Here is a 20071-nt window from a genome sequence, read left to right on the forward strand (position 1 = left end):
ATATAACATTATATGCATGTGTGCATGTGTGTTCCGTCACTGAGTTGTGTTCAAATCTTTGTGACCCCATGGACTGAAGCCCACCAGGTTCCTCTGTCCGTGGGGTTTTTCAGACAAGAATACTGGAGCGGGTTGTTATTTTCTCCTTCAGAAGATCTTCTGGATTCAGGGATGGAACCCATGTTTCCTGCATTGGCAGGAAGGTTGTTTTCCACTGACCTACCAGCAAATCTTATGTTCCATTATATAACATATATAATATATCTTCTGAAGCTTAAGGGGTAGGTGACATTGTGGGATTTTTATTAAAGAAGAAACTAAGCATATATAACTGTATAGCTTCCCACGTTTGTTTGGTTCCAGATGGTGGCTCATTTGGGAAGGAATCCATCTGCAATGCAGGAGACCCAAGTTCGATTCCTGGGTTAGGAAGGTCCACTGGAGAAGGGATAGGCTACCCACTCTAGTGTTCTTGGGCCTCCCTAGTGGGCTCAGCTGGTAAGGAATCTGCCTGTGATGCAGGAGCGGAAAAGGCAGTGGCACCCCACTCCAGTACCCTTGCCTGGGAAATCCCATGGACGGAGGGGCCTGGTGGGCTGCAGTACATGGGGTTGTGAAGAGTCGGATATGACTGAACGACTTCACTTTCACTTTTCACTTTCATGCATTGGAGAAGGAAATGGCAACCCACTCCAGTGTTCTTGCCTGGAGAATCCCAGGGACGGGAGAGCCTGATGGGCTGCCGTCTATGGGGTCGCACAGAGTCGGACACGACTGAAATGTCTTGGCAGCAGCAGCAATGCAGGAGACCTGGGTTCAGTCCCTGGGTTGGGAAGATCCCTTGGTAACCTTGGAAAGGTTACTACTCCAGTATTCTGGTCTGTAGAATTCCATGGACTGTATAGTCCATGGGGTCGCAAAGAGTTGGACTCACTGAGCAACGTTCACTTTCACTTTTCTGTGTTCTTAACAACTATGCCATGTTACCTCTAACTGTAACACAATTTGTTAAATGCAACATTGACAGACTTTGAAATGTATTTTATACCCTCGAAAAATGTAGAGTCTTGTCACACCTATTGTAGCAAAGTGCTTATGCAGAAAAGGTGACCTTTGTTCTAACCCCTAGAGGATGGATAAAGTAGGGGCAAGGTGAAAGTGTCCATGGCTCAGTCCAGTCTGACTCTTCGTGACCCCATGGACTGTAGCCTGCCAGACTCCTCAGTTCATTGAATTCTCCAAACAAGAATACTGGAGTGGGTTGTCATTTCCTTCTCCAGGGGATCTTCCTGACCCAGGGATTTAACCTGTGTCTCCTGCGTTGCAGGCAGATGCTTTACCCTCTGAGCCACCAGGGAAGCAGGGAAAGAAAAAAAAATGGAAGCTATCCTAGGGCTGAGGGAGAGAGTAGAGATAATAGTTCTTTCAACTAAATTAATGATATAGCTCACAAAAATAAGGACAACCTAAAAGTACTCGAGGTAGCCAAGCCTTCTTAAAATGCAAAATTCTAGGTACATTCTCAATATTTTAGAGTTAAGGCCCTTACCATCCTCATATAGAGGCTTTGTTTTTTTCTAAGGATACCTGTTTACATTTTTGATGACCATATCATGGAGTTGATTTCTACTGAAATTATCACCAGTAGAAATCTCTTAAGTCTTATTCACAAGTCTTATTCAAAGAATTGTCTCCACTGCCATATTTTTAATAGATCCCTACATTTGGATCCATGTTTGTATTTCTTCTTTGTTAGATTTGAGATAGCATTTAAGTTTTTCAAGACCAGGTTTTCATCCAAATGCACTAGCTTCTGGTATAAAATTTCTATGAACGATGTCAGTGTTCAGACCATTGATAAAAGCTATGATCCTGTTTAGAGGTACAGCTCTGAGCTTACTACCAGATACCTTCCTCTCACACATTTCTAAATGTGTGAGAATGGGGCTTAGCCAGTTGCTACACCGAATAATTGTAATAAAATTCTCCATGTACATGGGGAAAAAATGGAAGCAGTGAGAGATTTTATTTTCTTGGACTCCAAAATGACTGTGGATGGTGACTGAAGCTATGAAATTAAATGACACTTGCTCCTTGGAAGAAAATCTATGACAAAGCTAGACAGCATATTGAAGAAGAGACATTGCTTTGCTGACAAAGGTCTGTACAGTCAAAGCTATGGTTTTTCCAGTAGTCATGTATGGATGTGAGAGTGGACCATAAAGAAGGCTGAGCACCGAAGAATCAATACTTCCGAATTGTGCTGGAGAAGACTCTTGAGAGCCCCTTGGACATCAAGGAGATCCAACCAGTCAATCCTAAAGGAAATCAGTCTGAATATTTATTAAAAGGGCTGATGCTGGACCTGATGCTCCAATACTTTGTCTACTTGATGTGAAGAGCTGATTCATTGGACAAGATCCTGATGCTGGGCACAACTGAGGGCAGGAGGAGAAGGGGGCGACAGAGGATGAGATGGTTGAATGGCATCACCAACTCAATGGACATGAGTTTGAGCAAGCTCCAGGAGATTGTGAAGGACAGGGAAGCCTAGGGTGCCACAGTCCATGTGGTCATAAGGAGTCAGAAATGACATAGCAATTGAACGATGACCACAACAAAATTCTCCATGTGGGCTTTAATGAAATTGTGAGAGATGATGATGACACATAGAGAGATCATGTCATGTGCCTTTCCTTGAGTTTCTGCCTAACATGTCTGTCATAGAAAGCAGTGGGTTATTTTGAAATGACTTTTATGTGAACGTGATACAGACTCAGATGACCTGTTTTCTTGCCTTACTAGGCCATTCATCTCTTTAATAAGTAACCTTATAACTTGGCCAGGTTTCACATTTGGTTCAGTAATTTCCAATTTGGAGACTCCATGTTCAATCTTCTTTTGCACATTGGGAAAATATTTTCTTATCTCTTGTCTTACTGCACTATTTTATTTTTACTGAATCATCCAAGTTTACTGACATTATTTCAGATATTTTAAAAAATCCTGGCATATTCTTTGTGTGACCCTTATGAAAAAAGTAACTACTTCAAGCTAGGGTCCACTAATTAGTATATTTTCACTTATCTTTGAACCCAGTGTTCTTATCACTTATATAGCAACAAGTATCTATTTTATGGAACTCAGATGTAGGTACTATAGAAACAGTGGTGTTTTACTTTTCCCTTTCTCAGTTTTTAACACTGCCAATGAGATCAAATCACGTTCATTATTTTGATAGTTACAGGCACTGAAGAAAACTTTAAAAAGTGTTTTTATTAATCTAAATATTATTTTGAGTAAGGGAGGCACTACTTTTTAAAATTAATTACACATATATTTAACTTTGAAATATTTTTGATCTCTTTTTAGTTTTCCTGCATCATTATTTCCCCAGTGCTCTGCAATTTATAATCTGAATGAACAAAGATTAACTTTATTAGGTCATCTTTAAGCATATTCATAGAGGTACTATTTTTTATCAGTGTAAATTTTCTTTTATTCTTTTAACAAAAATATGTAATGCACTATTAATCACCTAGGCACATAAAATAAATAGCTTCAAAGGAAATCCTGTATTGCTTCATGTTTTACCAGCTGTTTTTCTTTACACAGAAATCTGATCACTTTCTTGTTATTATTGTAATTTCAATAATCATTTCATTTAAAATTCAATCACAGCACCATGTTTGTGTAGTTAATTGTCCTAAGCGCTGAATTATAGCAAGGGATATTTATACATTTCATTTACATTCCTTCTTTATTTATGTTTGTAAACATCGCACAGCCTCCTGAATTTCCAGGGTAAACCTAAACATGAGATGGCATCTAAAGAGACAATTTCCCGAGTCTGACTCTCAGAGAGCCGCCACAGTTTAGCATTACAGTTTTATCTTTTGAGTTTCTATAGTCTGACTAGCATCAATCTCATGTTAGATGCTTCCCTGTCACTAGCGAAAGCGATTCTTACAACTCACAGGGTAACATAAGTGGGGACTCGGGATCAGAAACGTCCATGCTTTCAGTTTCAGAGATTAACTCTGTAATAAATTCTGCTGACTGATGCATTGTCCAATTTCTTGAAGTTATCTTTGACATAAGGAGGAAATAAACACCTGCCTACCACCTGGCTTTCCCCACGCACATGCTCCACACAGGTTCATGTACTTTCTGCTTTTTAACCTGAGAACAGAGGAGACGCACCAAGTGGCGGATGGGCTGGCTTTTCTAGGGCTAGGGAAAGTCAGTGCGGATTCAGAATAGCAAACTTCAGAAGCCATTTCAGTCCCTCGGGTTTCTGGAGAGTCCGAAGCCTTTAATCTGAGTGCTGTCTCATAGATGTAAACCCTCCCTCGGGGAATGGGTTCTTTTTCTAGAAATATTTTGTAGTTTTTGGTGATGCTCACAGAACCTTCTCCATGTCTTGCCATTCAGGACCTGTTGGCTTCCATTATGACTGTCCACTCACTGTGCTTCTCATGGTCTTATCCAGGGAAAACCACCAAGGAAGGCTAACAAAAACACGTCAGTTTCAAGTGTGTCCCTAGGATGCTCAGTGCTGCTGTCTTAGCAAAACTTTTGTAGCAAACTGATAAATATTCTATTGTATTCAGCTGAAGGTAGCCAAAGGCTTCCCAGATGGCTCAGTGATAAAAAAATCTGCTTGCAGTGTAGAAGCTGCAGGAAATAGGGGTTCAATCCCTGGATCAGAAAGATCTCTTGGAGGAGGAAATGACAACCTGTTCCAGTATTCTTGTCTGAAAAATCCCATGGACAGAGGAGCCTGGCGAGCTACAGTCCATGGGGTTGCAAAGAGTTGGACATGACCAAGCACAGATGCAGCCAAATAAAGGAGTTAGGCTTCTCTAGAGAATGTCATCATGTGGAATTTTTAAATTAAGCTACATGACCCCACACAGACCAAAAGTTCATCCTTCTATCCTCTTTATCTTTCATAGTTATTCCTTTCTTTGTCCTCCCAGGCCTTCATCAACACAGAAGATTTGAAATGGATTCTTTTCAATAACCACAAATGAATACAATTGTATGTCTAATGCCAGGGAAATCTCATTTAAATCAGAAACTGCATGGGAGAGAATATACAAAACATAATACAACATTGGCTCATTATTTCTGATGCTATTTTTTTCCATACAACTTTTCCCAGAGAGTTTAGATTTTTGGAGTTTTTCTAATTCTAATTGACTCCTAACATCTTCCTTAGGCTCAACAATGCACTTAAATGTGCAATTTTTTCACAATTAGAGATAATCCAATCCAAGTGCTGCTTTCATGGTTTCTGTTGGTTTGTTTAATTGTACCCAAGCCCCAAAACAAATTAAATCCCTCCACATTCCACATCAGTCAAGCCAAATAAAGGTAGTCAAAGAAAATACTAGTTGATTCAAACATGCTCTCTTTAAATTGCACACATATTCTGACTTCCCTAGTGGTCCAGTGGTTTGGACTCTGTGTCTCGACTGCAGAGGGCTCAGGTTCGATTCCTGGTCTGAGAACTAAGATCCCACATGCTGCATAGTGGTGCCAAAATGTAATAAATAAATAATAAAATAAAATTGCACAGATTTTATAATCTTTGCAGACACCCTCTGAAGTGAGCATTTTTCTCCAGATTTTAAAGAGAAACTGCTGTAGCCTCAGAGAATTGAAACAGCTTGACAGGTTCTGACATACCTAACAGTCTGAGACAGAATTTGAATCCATGTTTTCAGGCCTGTAGAGGGCCTGTTCCCTCTAGCACACTATCTAGCTTGGGAGCATTTATAGTATCAGCTAACCAGAGCAAGTAATGCTGTTCTCTTTGTGGCTGGAATGACTGAGGGTCTTGTGTAATTCTGAATGAATGTATCTGCCAAATGATCCCTCCATTTAGATAAACTCCTACACTTATTTACCTACATGGCTTTAAATGGGGCTGCTTGATGTTCTTAATGAGTGAGTGTGGGTGACTTTGTGTTGGAAGAAAGGGCTGAAATCATTTCCCATCAACTGTGAACATAGCCAATCAGGCCAGAAATCCTTGTTATCAAAAGCTATGTACATTACAAATCACTTACATTTATTTTGGAGTAATGGGATGTGAGAAGTTGTGTGTGTGTGTTTTCCTGGCACAAGCAAAGAGAGTAGGAAAGGCATTGCGGTTCCTATTCGTCTTCACAAATATACTGCTGACCGCCAAGGGAAAGCTCTCGCTCAGAAACCCTCCACGCCTTGGGTAGTTGGGGTAAGGCGTTAAAGGGCACACTCAAGCTCAATCGCACGGCTACCACCGGACTAGGGATCGCAGATGAATGAGCCAGCAGTTGAATGTTTAGCAGGCTGTGACGACTTTGCACGCAAATAGGAGAATTTATTACCAGCCTGCCACGTCCGTGCCTGCCCTGCCCGCTCTTCATTTCGTTCCCTCCCAATGCCTACTCCCACTCCGTCTGACAGTGAAACCCCTTCTGGTCCCGCACTCCCCCTCCCCCGCGAAGAACTGAGGGTCTAAACTGTCACGGAGTCCTGGCCGTCATTTTTCAAGAGCAGAGGAACTAAAGCTGATGCCGCCGGTCCAGAGTATTTTTTAAAATATATATATTTTAACTATTTCATGAATGGCGCTGCTTTCCTCACGACCTTGCTGCGAGGGGGATGAACGGTGTCCGATCTGTGTGCTGTGGAATTTCTGCAGCCCCCAAACTGTGCACGATGGGAGGGGAAAAAAAAAAAAAAAAAAAAAAGGAGGCAGAGGGAAAGGCAGCGGTCGCGAGAGCCTGGGAGGAGAGGAAGGAGGAGAGACTGGGAAGCCGAGCATCAGGCGGACAGGCTGTGCCAGCCAATCAGAGGCGCGCTCGGGAGCTGCAGCCGCGGAGCCGAGGAGCCCGGCTCTCAGGAGCGCGGAGCCAGCCCGGGGCTCTCCGAGGACCAGCGCGGCGGGCGCGAGCACCGGCAAAGTCCCCTCTATGATGCTCGCAAATTAAGTTCCTTTCCACCACTTAGGGCAAAGTCAGCCAAGGTAAGGCTTCCGTGAATGACACTTTACCATGGAGTGACATTAAGATTTTGGGGCAATGGGGCTGAGTCCAAGCAATATTTGGTGAAATCTTCCTCTCCGGGTTGCTTTCACAGGATCCGCCGCGAATGGGAAAGTTGGAGGTGATGCTTCCTGAGCCTTATCGCTAGTATCCATTTGAAAAAAAAAGCATTTTTTCTTTTTTTTTTTCCTCTCTTAACCAGGAGCGTTGCCATAAAGCCTATGGGATGTGAGTGTGATAACCCAGCTGGGTCTGTGTTTATGTTTATCTGCGGATGATGTGCTGTTATCTGCCTTGCCCCTGAAGAAGTTGGAAGAATACTCCGCAGGGCGCGTTTGAGTCGTGATGACACTAGAATAAGCTGTCGTTTATGTCTGTCTGTAAAAGTGAGGGAAAGCGTTGTCAGAACAGAAGCAGGGACGTTGAAATTGAAATTTCCATAGTGCTTCTTAATTATTGCCTTTCCAGTATCCTCTGAAATTACACAATATCTAAGCACTGAAGCTGCAGCAGAGCAAGGCTCATTTTCTCTTTTCTCTCTTTCGTCCCCCCCCGCCCCCCCCCCCGCCATGAAACACTTCCATAAATGCTTATTAAAGCTTAAGATGAAACTTTTTTCTTCTTTTAAAGGGCACTATAAATGATGCATGAAAAGGAATTAGGTAGGCTCCTGTGCTCAGCAAAACACTTTATTTAGTACATGCCCTTTTGTTTGTTAACTCTGATTCATTTCTTAACTTCCTGAACCTGACTTGTTTGAGTCTGGAAATAACAATTATTTTGCCTTAATGTTCATGTCTTAAAAACAAGGTAAAATTATGCCTTATGCATGTTTGCATGTGAGTGTGTATGTGTGGTGCGTGCAGATGTGGAACTAGGAAAATCAGTCATGTAACAGGTGAAAGATAAAATTGTATTGGCTAATTATTAAAGTATTTCCTTATATCCATGCCTGCTGTATTTAAAAAACTTTCAGATTAATCAAGAGTACATCTCTTTGCTGTTTCCCTGCTAAAAATGTAGAAATACTAACGTGAAAATCTTAGCTAAAATTATTCTGGTTTTTGGTTTGCTCAGGTGATGGCATCACTGCTTCGAGCTGAGAGAGACAGATCAGAGAAAGATTTTATTATGCAGCCAAAAGAAAAAAAAAAAAAAATCCTACAGGCTCTGACTGACTGTGTTTTGGAACCTTTATTTTCCACTCTGGGATCACCCACAGATTTTTCAAAGCAGGGGGCTTTCCTTATGCAGTAATTGTCTGCCTCTGTTTCAGTGGACTTGTCTTATCAGAGAAAATACATATTTCTGAATCAAGAGTTAGAGGTCCAGACTATCTTGTATGTACCTTGTTGAGAGGAGAGAGGTAGGATGTGATGTTGGTAGAGAATTAGTTCTATAATCTAACGCTCTGGTTCAGGAACCAATCATTATTGGTTTCTTTCAAGCCTTCTGTTATAGGTTAAATTTCAGACTTCCTGAAGATAAATTAACCTAGTACAGCTCAACCCATTTCTTCAGTTAATAAGGCATTCATTTAATGGACCTTGTTAGAGGAATATGCCATAAAACATAGTGATGATGCTTTTTCACAGAGGTAGCTAACTTAAAGGGGAGGAAAACATAAAATGATACCAATGGCCAAGTTTGATTTTCTGTTGACAACAGTGGGAGGTAGAAAAATGAGGATTTGCTATTTTAGATGCAACAAAAATGCCCACTTAAAGATAACCCACTAGCAAACAGAATATAATTGTAGAGTAAAGGTAGCTGACAGGAAACTCTAGCTGTAACTCTATCCAGGGAATGTTAAAAGTAATTAGCTACAACAACTGCAAGCATGATCGATAGCCACTAGTGCTTAATCAAAGTCTATACATAAAGCATATTGGAAATTATTATCCCTTCTGATGTGCTGTTTGTTTGGATGGATACATTGGAAGCATGAGAGGGAATGAATCACTTGGTTCAAGTTTATAAATTCTTTATGTGAAGGGTGTTATATATAGTAAATATAAAATGCTATTCATTTGGCTTTTATAAACATCATTCTTATGCTTTTGTTGATTTTTATGGTCTGTAAAATATAAAGCACATGTTCGCAAGTTTGTGTGCCCCACTTGTCCTGTATTTGACTTGATGACTAGAAGACTGACGTATACCTTCTATTAGGCAACCTGATATAACTGTCCTTTAGAATTTAAACATGCATGTACACTTCAGCAGATCTAGAAGAGCACATTGAACTTACTGACCTGGAAAAATTTACTAATCTCAAGTGCATGTATCTGATGCAGTGTGGTTGAGTAAAAAGTGAGAGAAAGAGATTGAGAGATTTAAGATAGAGCAGTAAGGTATCCTTTCACTTAAAAAAATAAGTAGAGGACTTTTGACTCCATAGTTTGCTTAATTATGTGCCTTTCTTGTAGTTGCATTACACATGTCTATGAGAGCTCCTTAACCCTGGTGCTGCTGATATTTGAGGCTATGTCATTTTAAGATAGAAGCGTTTTCCTGTGTATTGTAGAATGCCTACTAGTATCTCTGTTTTCTAGCCACTAGATGCCACTAGAAGCACCCCCAGATTGTTTGCCAGTAGCAGCACCCCCAAACTGTGGCAGCCAAAAATATCTCAAGAAGTTGCCCTGGAGTGGGGGGCAAAACTGCGCTCTTCTTCCATTGGAATTGTCCATATATAGTTCAGTTTATGTGTTCTACGATGATCCTTCTTCTCTTGCTTTGAACAAATTTCAGTTTGTAGCTGTTTTGTTGGGTCCCTAACAGAAAACTGTGGAAGAGCTTATCAGTACTATTATTTATTTTCTGTGAACTGAGTATTTAGGTTGTATTCTCTGCCATATGCTAACATTTGTGGGAAGAGGAAGAAATAAAAGTGGAGAAAAGGAAGTAGATATTGAGTTTAAAGACACATTTCATTTAAATTTGCTTCTTTTAGATGAGTATTTTGAATACGTATATGCTGGGCTGTCAGGAGGGGGCTTTTACTCTAGTCAGTCCATGTGCTTCGAGTCATTTCTAATGCTCAAAGATCTGGAAGTAAAAGGAAAGCATTTTGGTTTGAAGAACATAGATCTTCACTGGTGGTGGTATACATTTAACATGATGGGAAGAAATACCAGGCATGATGATCTGAAGACATGGCAGAGATTGGATCCTGGCATGGATTACTCATGTCACATGTCCCCTGCAGAGAGGGCATTTTTCCTCATCTGCAAAAGGGGATAAGAATAGGCCTGGGAACTAAATAGTGCAAAGTATCAAAATGGGTTGTAATTTATGAAGGTGTGCATCAATGTTGGTAAATTATCATCCTTTCAATTTCTTCTGTGATGTATTTGTTGAGCACTGACTCAGCATGCTAGATCTTCCAGCTATTCCAGAGTAGTTAAAAATCATCTGTAAGAATTGGTGATGTTAGCTCTTAGAATTTTTTTTTTTTTCATGGATGAAACAGAACATCTAAATTTTGAAATATGTGACTTATACTATGTATAAACCTCAATTTCCTCTCTTATTTATAAGGTTTCCCTGCTGGTTCAGATGGTAAAGAATCTGCTTGCAGTATAGGAGACCTTGGTTTGTTCCATGGGTGGGGAATGATCCCCTGAAGAAAGGAATGGCAACCCACTCCAGTAATCTTGCCTGGAGAATTCCATGGATAAAGAAGCCTGGTGGGCTGCAGTCCATGGGTTCTCAAAGAGTCAGACAAGCACTTCTGTACTTCCCCAAATAATCTATATTTGTAACTTGTTAAAAAATATGGAAATGTAAAAACATAGAATACACCTTGAAATCTACTTTTCAATGATACCATTATTACGAGTTTGGAATATATTTTTAAGTGGTTTTAAAATGAATAGATTAATATAATGTCTACATGTAATTAAGAAATTAATATAGATTTAAAGTTAAGAGGGTAGTTGTGTAGAGATGCACACACTTGTATAAGCAGGTGTACAAAATTATATGTTTAGATACAATAAACACAGTTTATGCCTGGCTCTTGCATGTGAGTATATAGAGATTTCATAAGTATTTAACAAGAATGCCATTATGTACAGACCTGATGTTTAAATCTAGTTCAATGTTAGGCATACACATGTGTATACAGCTTTCTTGTCTCATTAGGTTGGGAGAATTTCAGACTGGTTGATACTCCTGCCATATTGATTTTTATTCATTGTGACTATTGAATATTATGGCATAGATGTAGTATCATTCATTTTAGCAATGAGTTATTAAATATTTTTAAGAGAAGAATAAAGAGAAAGTCAACACAAATCAAATAATTTGGTATTGCTATCCTGCTGATAGTGACTTTTTTGATTTTTACGTGCAGTACATCTTCTAAGAACAGACTTCAGGGGAATTAAGTGGACAGCGGGGAAATGTTGGAGCAGGAATTAATAGAAGAGGAACATTTGGTCTTTTGTACTGTCACATGCCCAGGTGTCACTTCTATAGATATCAGAATATAAACTTCTACATCAATTTAAGAAACTTGTTTGTAATCTGAGAATAAAATGAACAAAACTTGATCCCTGAAAGTATTTGACTGAAATGTTTGAAAAAGAAAATATATTTCACTTATCTGAGCTCCCCAGGACTGTATTATTCAATATTTTATTTGTACTGCATGGAATATGATAGATGAATTGCCATTAAAATGAATTTGGCCATTGCAAATACCTCCCCTGAAAAGAGGAATTCAACTGTGATTTCCATTCATTTTATGTATAGCTGATCATAAGGATCTTCAAATAGATATTTATTGTCATTATATTTTGGCCTTTAGGATTAATATATGATTTGTATGTGATTATGTACAATCCCAGGTGACTGGAAATTTCACTTGATCTAATTATTTCAGTCTACCTGATGCCAACAGTATTTTAAATAAAAATAGTTAGATGGTACTAGTGGTAAAGAACCTACCTTCCAATGTAGGAGATGTAAGAGACGCAGCTTCAATTCCACGGTCAGAAATATCCCCTAGAGCAGGAAACGGCAATCCACTTAAGTATTCTTGCCTGAAAATCCCATGGACAGAGGAGCCTAGCAGGTTATGGCCCATAGGGTCACAAAGAATCAGACACAGCACAAGCAAATTAGTACATGAAGGTTAAACTCATAGTTATCTATGGGATCTAAAAGAAGACAGGATGCCATTTTAACCTATTGAATCATCATATCACAAAAATTTTTGAACCCGCTGCTGGCAAGCATATGACAAAAACTCTTATTTATGGTTATTCCTAGTATAAGTGAAGATTAATCCAGTGGTCTTGAAAACAATTTGCAATCCTTTGACAATAAAAGGAAAATGCAGATTCTCTTGCATGCACCTTCTGGGAGCAAATCATTAGGAAATGAATCAAACTATCCCAAAATGAAAAAGTCCCTCAAGAGGTTAAAAGCAATTTAAGAATGCAAATCCATCTAAATAATGATTTGTTTGTGGAAACTCACGTAATATTAAACTAGATACAAATTTTATGTGCATCCTGATTTTTAGAGGGATCTCAAAAAAATCAATTTAGTTGGATACTGTATTAAGACAGTAATGTATATCCTTTGGACTTTTCTGTATTGTTTATATTATCTATATTTTAAACAATTATATATTGCAGCCTTCCAGCTGCAATGCACAATATAATCTGAACAAACCATGAAAATATAAACAAAGGCTATTTTGGTTGCATGCAGTTGTGTTGATTGTTTTTTTTTTTTGGTTTTTTTTTTTTGGTAGAATCTGCTTTTATTGGCTGAGTGAAACAATTTAACTTAACCATAGTTGAGAAAGTCCTGTGATACTGATTGAAAACTAAACCATTTCTGAATGTCTGTTCAATAGGATTTTCAGTTCTGATGACTGGGATACTGTTTTTTTTTAAAGGTTTATTATATCTTTAAAGCAAAAAAAACAGCTCAAATTCGAATCCATTTTTACTATATTAAATTTATTTGTGGAGATTATATTCTATTTAAGAAGAGAGATGGTAAACAAGGGAACTTATATTTTATATTACTTGTGGAACATGATTATTGTTAAGGGGAAAGAGGGAAGTGGAATGAGGAATAAAATTTTTGAAGAGATGAGTGAGTGGTGGTTTGATATTTTAGCTGTAATGGCTAGGAATCCCTTCCTTACTGAGAAGGTGACTTTGAATAAAACCTTGGAAAAAGTAGTTGTCAGTCGCTAAGTCATGTCTGACTCTTTGTGACCCCAAGAACTACAGCACACCAGGCTTCCCTGTCTTTCACTATCTCCTGCAGTTTGCTCAAACTTGTGTTCATTGAGTCAGTGATGCCATCCAACCCTCTCATCCTCTGTCACTCCCTTCACTTCCTGCCCTCAGTCTTTTCTAGCATCAGGGTCTTTTCCAATGAGTCAGCTCTTTGCATCAGGTGGCCAAAGGATTGGAGCTTCAGCTTCAGCCTCAGCCCTTCCAATGAATATTCAGAGTTGACTTCCTTTAGGATTGACTGGTTTGATCTCCTCAATGTCCAAAGAACTCTCAAGAGTCTTCTCCAGTACCACAATTCTGAAAGCATCAATTTTTTGGGCCTCAGTTTTTTTTATGGTCCAACTCTCATATGGATATGAACAAACCATATTCCAGGGAGGGTGAGAGGCAAGAAACAGATGTTCTGGGACAGGAACCTGCCTGATCCATTGACAGAATAGCAAGAAGGCCAGCATAACAGGAGGGAAGTCACAGAAACGGAGCAGGGGAGGAGATACTGGTCAGAGAGATGGGAAACCAGATCATGTTTAAATCCTATGGATTAGTCTTAAGTTCCTTGGGTTATTCCTAGGAGATTTGAGCTGGCATTAACATATTCCTGATCAGAAAAGTAACGATCTGATGACTTTATCACATTGTTTGGCAAAGGAGGATTAAAAGTGAGGGTGGAATTAAAGTTACTCATCAGCTGCATCTCAGGAAGAAACTGGCTGCTCTGTTGGAGTCAGACTACAGGGGAGCAGAACAGAAATAGGCCAGTTGTGGAGCTATTTCAGTCTGGAAGAGATAAGATGATGACTTGCGGCAGAGTGAAAACAGTAGAGGTCAAGAGGAGAGAGAGGTTGGATTCCAGATTTACCTTGAAATTAAAACTGATGGGACTTGATATTATATAAGATGTGGAGGTGGACAGTGAGCATAAGTTTGATTTGCTATATCCTGAGCTATAAGGAGGCTGGAGTTGTCTCTTAAGAAGGAAAAGAATGGGCGGAACAGATTTTTGTGGAGGAAGGAGGGCAGACAGCAGATAGGAAGAGCTGAGTTTTATGCATTTTTAGGTTGAAATGCACAAGTGGATATGTCCTGGAGTCAGTTGAATACACTGGTGTGGAGTTCAGAGAAGAGCTATCTCCTCAGGTAGGAAATCAAGAGCCATGAGTCCACTGACTGCCTTTAAAGTGGAGAGATTAAATGTGAATGAAAAGATGAAAAATACACAGACCAGGAGGTGGAGCCGCCCCATATCTATAGGTTGGAGAAATGAAGGAAACCCAACACAAGTATTTGAGAAACAGTAGCTGGAGATGAAGGGAGAGAGTCCCGTGTGTAAAGGGTCTTGAAATCCAGGAGATGTACTTCAAGAAAGAGACTGTCTTGAAAAACATTTTGAATATTTGAAATATAAATATAAATTATATAAATATATATATTATATATATAATGCTATATATATAATATATATATATATACACACTATATAAATATAAAAAAGTTTGACTTTTTTATAAACTTCCAGGCACATATAGACACAAATCTAACTTTTTTCATTTGGATAGTTTTATTTTAGACATAAAGAATTTATTTCCTTAATGGAAAAAAAACAATGTTTTTCTTTGAAAGACCTTATTCATTATAGCTGTTTACTTTTTTCAAAGTTATCTATTTACAGGAGTCATTTTAGGTTCAATGTGAACCTGATGTTAGACACAACTGGAGAAAGTTTTTTGGTGTCACAAAAGCAGATATTGACACAAATTTATTGGTTTAATTACCTGCAGATTTTATTCATCACTATAGTCCTTCTAATATTTTTATTAGCTTTACTTAATTTTGGGCTTCCCTTGTGGCTTAGCTGGTAAAGAATCCGCCTGCAGTGTGGGGGACCTAGGTTAATCCCTGGTTTGGGAAGTTCCCCTGGAGAAAGGAACAACGACCCACTCCAGTATTCTGGCCTGGAGAATTCATGGACTGTGTAGTCCATAGGGTCGCAAAGAGTTGGACACAACTGAGCGACTTTCACTTTACTTAATTTTGATGTTAGAGTTGCTGTCTTTCAAAACCTGATAAATTTGCAACATAAAATGTATCACATCTACTGATAACTAGAATATTTACTTCTTGAAAACTCAAATTATTCTAAATTACAATACAAAAGAATAGATATGAAGGGTGTCCTATAGCCGATATTCCAATTAAGAAACTGTATGTTTTTACTTTGCCATCTTACTAGTAATATATGTCCAGCCTTTGAAGTGTGGGAGAAATGTATTAAGAACCAAGATATAAATCTTTGGTTTCAGCTTCGGGTATGAGGTGACTATAATGTTGTGGAACTGATCTTTAAGCAAAAATGCAAGATGACTATATCAGTGGATTATATTAATGATGGTGACGCCAATTAAAGCATTCTTTCACATAGCTATTCCAACACACACACACAAGCACAACTTCATGACTTTAGGATCACATTCTGTTTCTTAATCAAACTGATCATTGTTTAGAATAACTAGCATTTTATCAACCAGGTTCACTTAGAATGTTTATGATCTCAGCTAAATTAAGTGATGTAGCTTCTGAAACCCTGCATACTCTTTGGAAGGGCTGATGCTGAAGCTGAAGCTCCAATACTCTGGCCACCTAATGCAAACAGCTGATTCATTGGAAGAGACCCTGATGCTGGGAAGGATTGAAGGCAGTAGGAGAAGAGGATGACAGAAGATGAGATGGTTGGATGGCATCACAGATTCAATGGACATGAACTTGGACAATCTCCAGGAGATGGTGAGGGACAGGGAAGTTTGGGTTGCTGCAGTCCATGGGGTCACAAAGTCAGACAAGACTTGGTGACTGAATAACAATAACTTCTGCAACAGTTTTATAAGAGAATTTACAACAATGCATGGAACAGTTTAAATGACGCGTAAGGGCTGTATGTGACTACACTGAAGGCTAGTGTGATGGATAGAGCAAGGGTCCCCAAAAAGTCAAGGTCCTAATTCTTGGAATCTGTGTGTATGTTATGATATGTCAAAAGAGGATGAAGCATACAGATGAAATTAGGATGGACAATTAAATTAAACTATGCTAAATAAGGAGATAATCTTGGTTTATCAGAATCAGATAGGCCCAATGTCATCCTAAAAGAATATAAAAGAGAAAGAAGTAGGCAGACAGGAGGTCAGAACGACAACATGTGAAAAGGAATCAATCTGATATTGCTGGTTGGAACATGAAGAAGGAAGACCAAGTACAGAGTGATTTGGGAACCGTCTAGAAACTGGAAAACACAAGGATTCTCCTTTACAGCCTCTGGAGAGGAATGCAGCCATGTTGAAACCTTAATTTTAGCTTGGTTGTGGCTCATTTCAGACTCCTGACCTGACCTTTATCAGACTTCTGACCTATAGAACTGTAAGATAGTAATTTTGTTGTTAAAGCCAATAAGTTTGTGCTACTTTGTTATAGAACCAGTAGGAAATGGATAGAGCTAGCCCTAGAAGGGATATTAAGTTGCGCCTTTTCTAAATGACTCATCATGCAAAGTTTTCTGATAATAAAGATATACAATATAATTGAATATGTAATATTAATACTATTAATTTGAGATTAGTATTCTGTCCAACATTAAACTAATGAAATGATCATGAAATTGAACCTGAATTATGTTTCTTAAAGCAAATGTTAAGAGTGAAAATTCTTCTTAATGCAAGAAAATAATGTTTCCAACTTAGTATATGCTTTCATGTCCCCAGTAAGTGTGTTGTGCTTCTGTTAATATGAGTTTACTGGACTTTGGATTCCTGTGTCCAGATGTGGTTTAAAAAGTATTGCCCAGCACCCAGTGCAAACACTAATGCACAAGTAGAGTAAAATATAGACTCTACAGCAAGATAAACAAATGACCCTCTCCCATTTTTAATTTTGCCATATGGGAAATATTTACTAAACTTTTTAGCAATTAAAAAAAGGCAAAGTCAATTAAGGTAGAACATTCTATAGCTTAGAAGGTAAAAGATACAACATGGTACAATTGAAAAAGATGGATTTAAAATGAAAAAAAATAGAAACCTGTGGTCTTCTGATCTAGATACTTTTTAAGTAAGTGATGTTGCTTACCCTTTACAGAACTGTTAAATAGGGCAAAAGTATCCTCCCAATTTGAATGGCTCTTTCTCATGTTTAAAGCATAGTATTTATATAAATGTTCACAGAATACTGTTGAACAAATTTCAAATATATAGAAAATAAATGAAGTAAAGCAAATCACCTAATAATATTTGGTGGATTACAATTTTATTTCAGTCTTTAAAATGTCCATGGATATTGTTTGCTCACATCAGCTTACGGAAGCCCCCTTTAACATGTGGTTCTAATAGTGGCATTATGACCCCCTGGGGCTCAGGAGCCACGCCAAGGCAGGAGGAGAACCTTAACTCCCACATTGCAGGTGGATTCTTTACCAGCTGAGCCACCAGGGAAGCCCAAGAATACTGGAGTGGCTAGCCTATCCCTTCTCCAGCATATATTCCCTGCCTAGGAATCAAACCAGGGTATCCTGCATTGCAGCCAGATTCTTTACTGGCTGAGCTAGCAAAGAAGTCCCGTATTTTACACCAAGTCTCCTCTAATCTGGGCAGTTGGTGATGTTGGAGGCATGGAATAAAAATTGTCCATCTGAGCTTCCAGATTCTGGATCCCAGTTCCCCAATCTGCTCCCAAAGGCACCCAGACGAAGGAACTACTCTGAGTTACATGTCCAGCCCTGTCACATAATCAGGTGACATTTCTTTTTGTGTCTTTTGTTTCTCTGATTCATTTTATTCATTCTGTTAATTCCTTAAGTGGTAGGTACTCTGCCGTAACCAACCAAGTGGCCAAGATTTATGACCACCATTTTGCTTTCTTCAATCTCTACTCAGATGAAGTATCCAAAAATTATAATTCTCTATACATCTATACCTCCCTCTATACACCTATAAGACATACACATTAACATATGTACAATACATTTTTACTTGATATTAGATCATTAAAGGCGCTTCCCACGACTGAAGCGACTTAGCATGCATGCATGCATTGGAGAAGGAAATGGCAGCCCACTCCAGTATTCTTGTCTGGAGAATCCCAGGGATGGAGGAGCCTGGTGGGCTGCTGTCTATGGGGTCGCACAGAGTTAGACATGACTGAAGTGACTTAGCAGCAGCAGCAGCCAGTGTCTTTAAAGACAAAGAATCTTCCTGAAAAGCAGGAGACCCGGGTTCGATCCCTGGGTTGGAAAGATCCACTAGAGGAGGAAATGGCAACCCACTCCAGTATTTTTGTCTGGAGAATCCCTGTGAACAGAGGAGCCTGGTGGGCTACAAACCATGTGGTCACAAAGAGTCAGACGTGGCTGAGTGACTAACCTTTCAGTTCAGTTCAGTTCAGTCGTTCAGTCATGTCCGACTCTTTGCAACCCCATAAATCACAGCAGTCCAGGCCTCCCTGTCCATCACCAACTCTAAGGGCTTACTCAAATTTATGTCCATCGAGTCGGTGATGCCATCCAGCCATCTCCTCCTCTGTTGTCCCCTTCTCCTCCTGCCTCCAATCCTTCCCAGCATCAGGGTCTTTTCCAATGAGTCAACGCTTCACATGAGGTGGCCAAAGTACTGGAGTTTCAGCTTCAGCATCAGTCCTTCCAATGAATAGTCAGCACTGATTTCCTTTAGGATGGACTGGTTGGATCTCCTTGCAGTCCAAGGGACTCTTAAGAGTCTTTTCCAACACCACAGTTCAAAAGCATCAATTTTTTGGTGCTTGGCTTTCTTCACAGTCCAACTCTCACATCCATACCTGACCACTGGAAAAACCATAGCCTTGACCAGACGGACCTTTGTTGGCAAAGTAATGTCTCTGCTATTTAATATGCTATCTAGGTTGGTCATAACTTTCCTTCCAAGGAGGAAGCCTTAGATAATTAAAGTCTCTACAAATCAATCCAACAGTCTGATTCTTCCCTGTCTTTAGTGTTTGTTTCTTCTTGTTTCAGCTCTGCTTCCTATTTCCTGCCCCATTGCATCTCTTTTGTCAATCTTCAATCTTGTTCCTGCTAATTTGTATTTGTTCCTATATTAATTAACTCAGGCGGTCATAACAAAATTCATGGACTGTGTGTCTTAAACAACAGAAATTTATTTCTCTCAGTTTTAGAGGCTAGGCAGTCCAAAATCAAGGTGCTAGCCAATTAAATTCCTTGCTGAATGCTTGGTTTACTCTTCCTGATTGCCACTTTCTTGATGTGTCCTCTTTTCTGGGGAAGGAGGGAGGGAGAGAAAGGAAGAGAGTGGGTACGAGCTAGCATGTGAGCTCTTTGGTGTCTCTTCTTTCAAGGTCACCACTCCCATCATGAAGTCCTCACTCTCACGAGCTCATTTAAACAGAATTACCTTCCAAGGGTCCCATCTCTAAATACTTTTCTGTTAAGGGTTTGGGCTTCAACATAAGAATTTTGGGAGCACACAATTCAGACCACAGAAGCTCCTTCTTCTGTTTTCCTATTTTCAACTATTAATATTATATTTCTAAACATTCTACTAGGGATTCACAGGTGGCTCAAATAGTAAGGAATATGCCTCTAATGCAGGAGACCTGGGTTCAATCCCTGTGTCAGGAAGATCCCCTGGAGAAGGAAATGGCAACCCATTTCAGTATTCTTGCCTGGAAAATCCCATGGACAGAGTAGCCTGTTGGGCTACAGTCCATGGGATGACAAAGAGTTGGACA

General features: G+C 39.3%; 1 protein-coding gene across 6 annotated transcripts in view; it reads left to right on the forward strand.

The window, feature by feature from the left end:
- Window positions 1-20071, forward strand: part of CDH18 (cadherin 18) — a 1208767-nt gene that overhangs the window by 635753 nt on the left and 552943 nt on the right. Inside the window, exons 1-2 of one of the 6 annotated variants that reach the window (XM_061129306.1) lie at window positions 6858-7018; window positions 7132-7158. The exons of 4 other annotated variants lie outside the window; for them this stretch is intronic. The gene's annotated coding sequence lies outside the window, so the exon portion shown is untranslated. Of the gene's footprint in view, window positions 1-6857; window positions 7019-7131; window positions 7159-20071 lie in introns of those variants that run through there. One more of the 6 variants, XM_061129304.1, reaches the window with a different exon arrangement.

This window comes from Dama dama, chromosome 25 (genome assembly GCF_033118175.1).
Source record: "Dama dama isolate Ldn47 chromosome 25, ASM3311817v1, whole genome shotgun sequence".
NCBI classification, from domain to species: domain Eukaryota; kingdom Metazoa; phylum Chordata; class Mammalia; order Artiodactyla; family Cervidae; genus Dama; species Dama dama.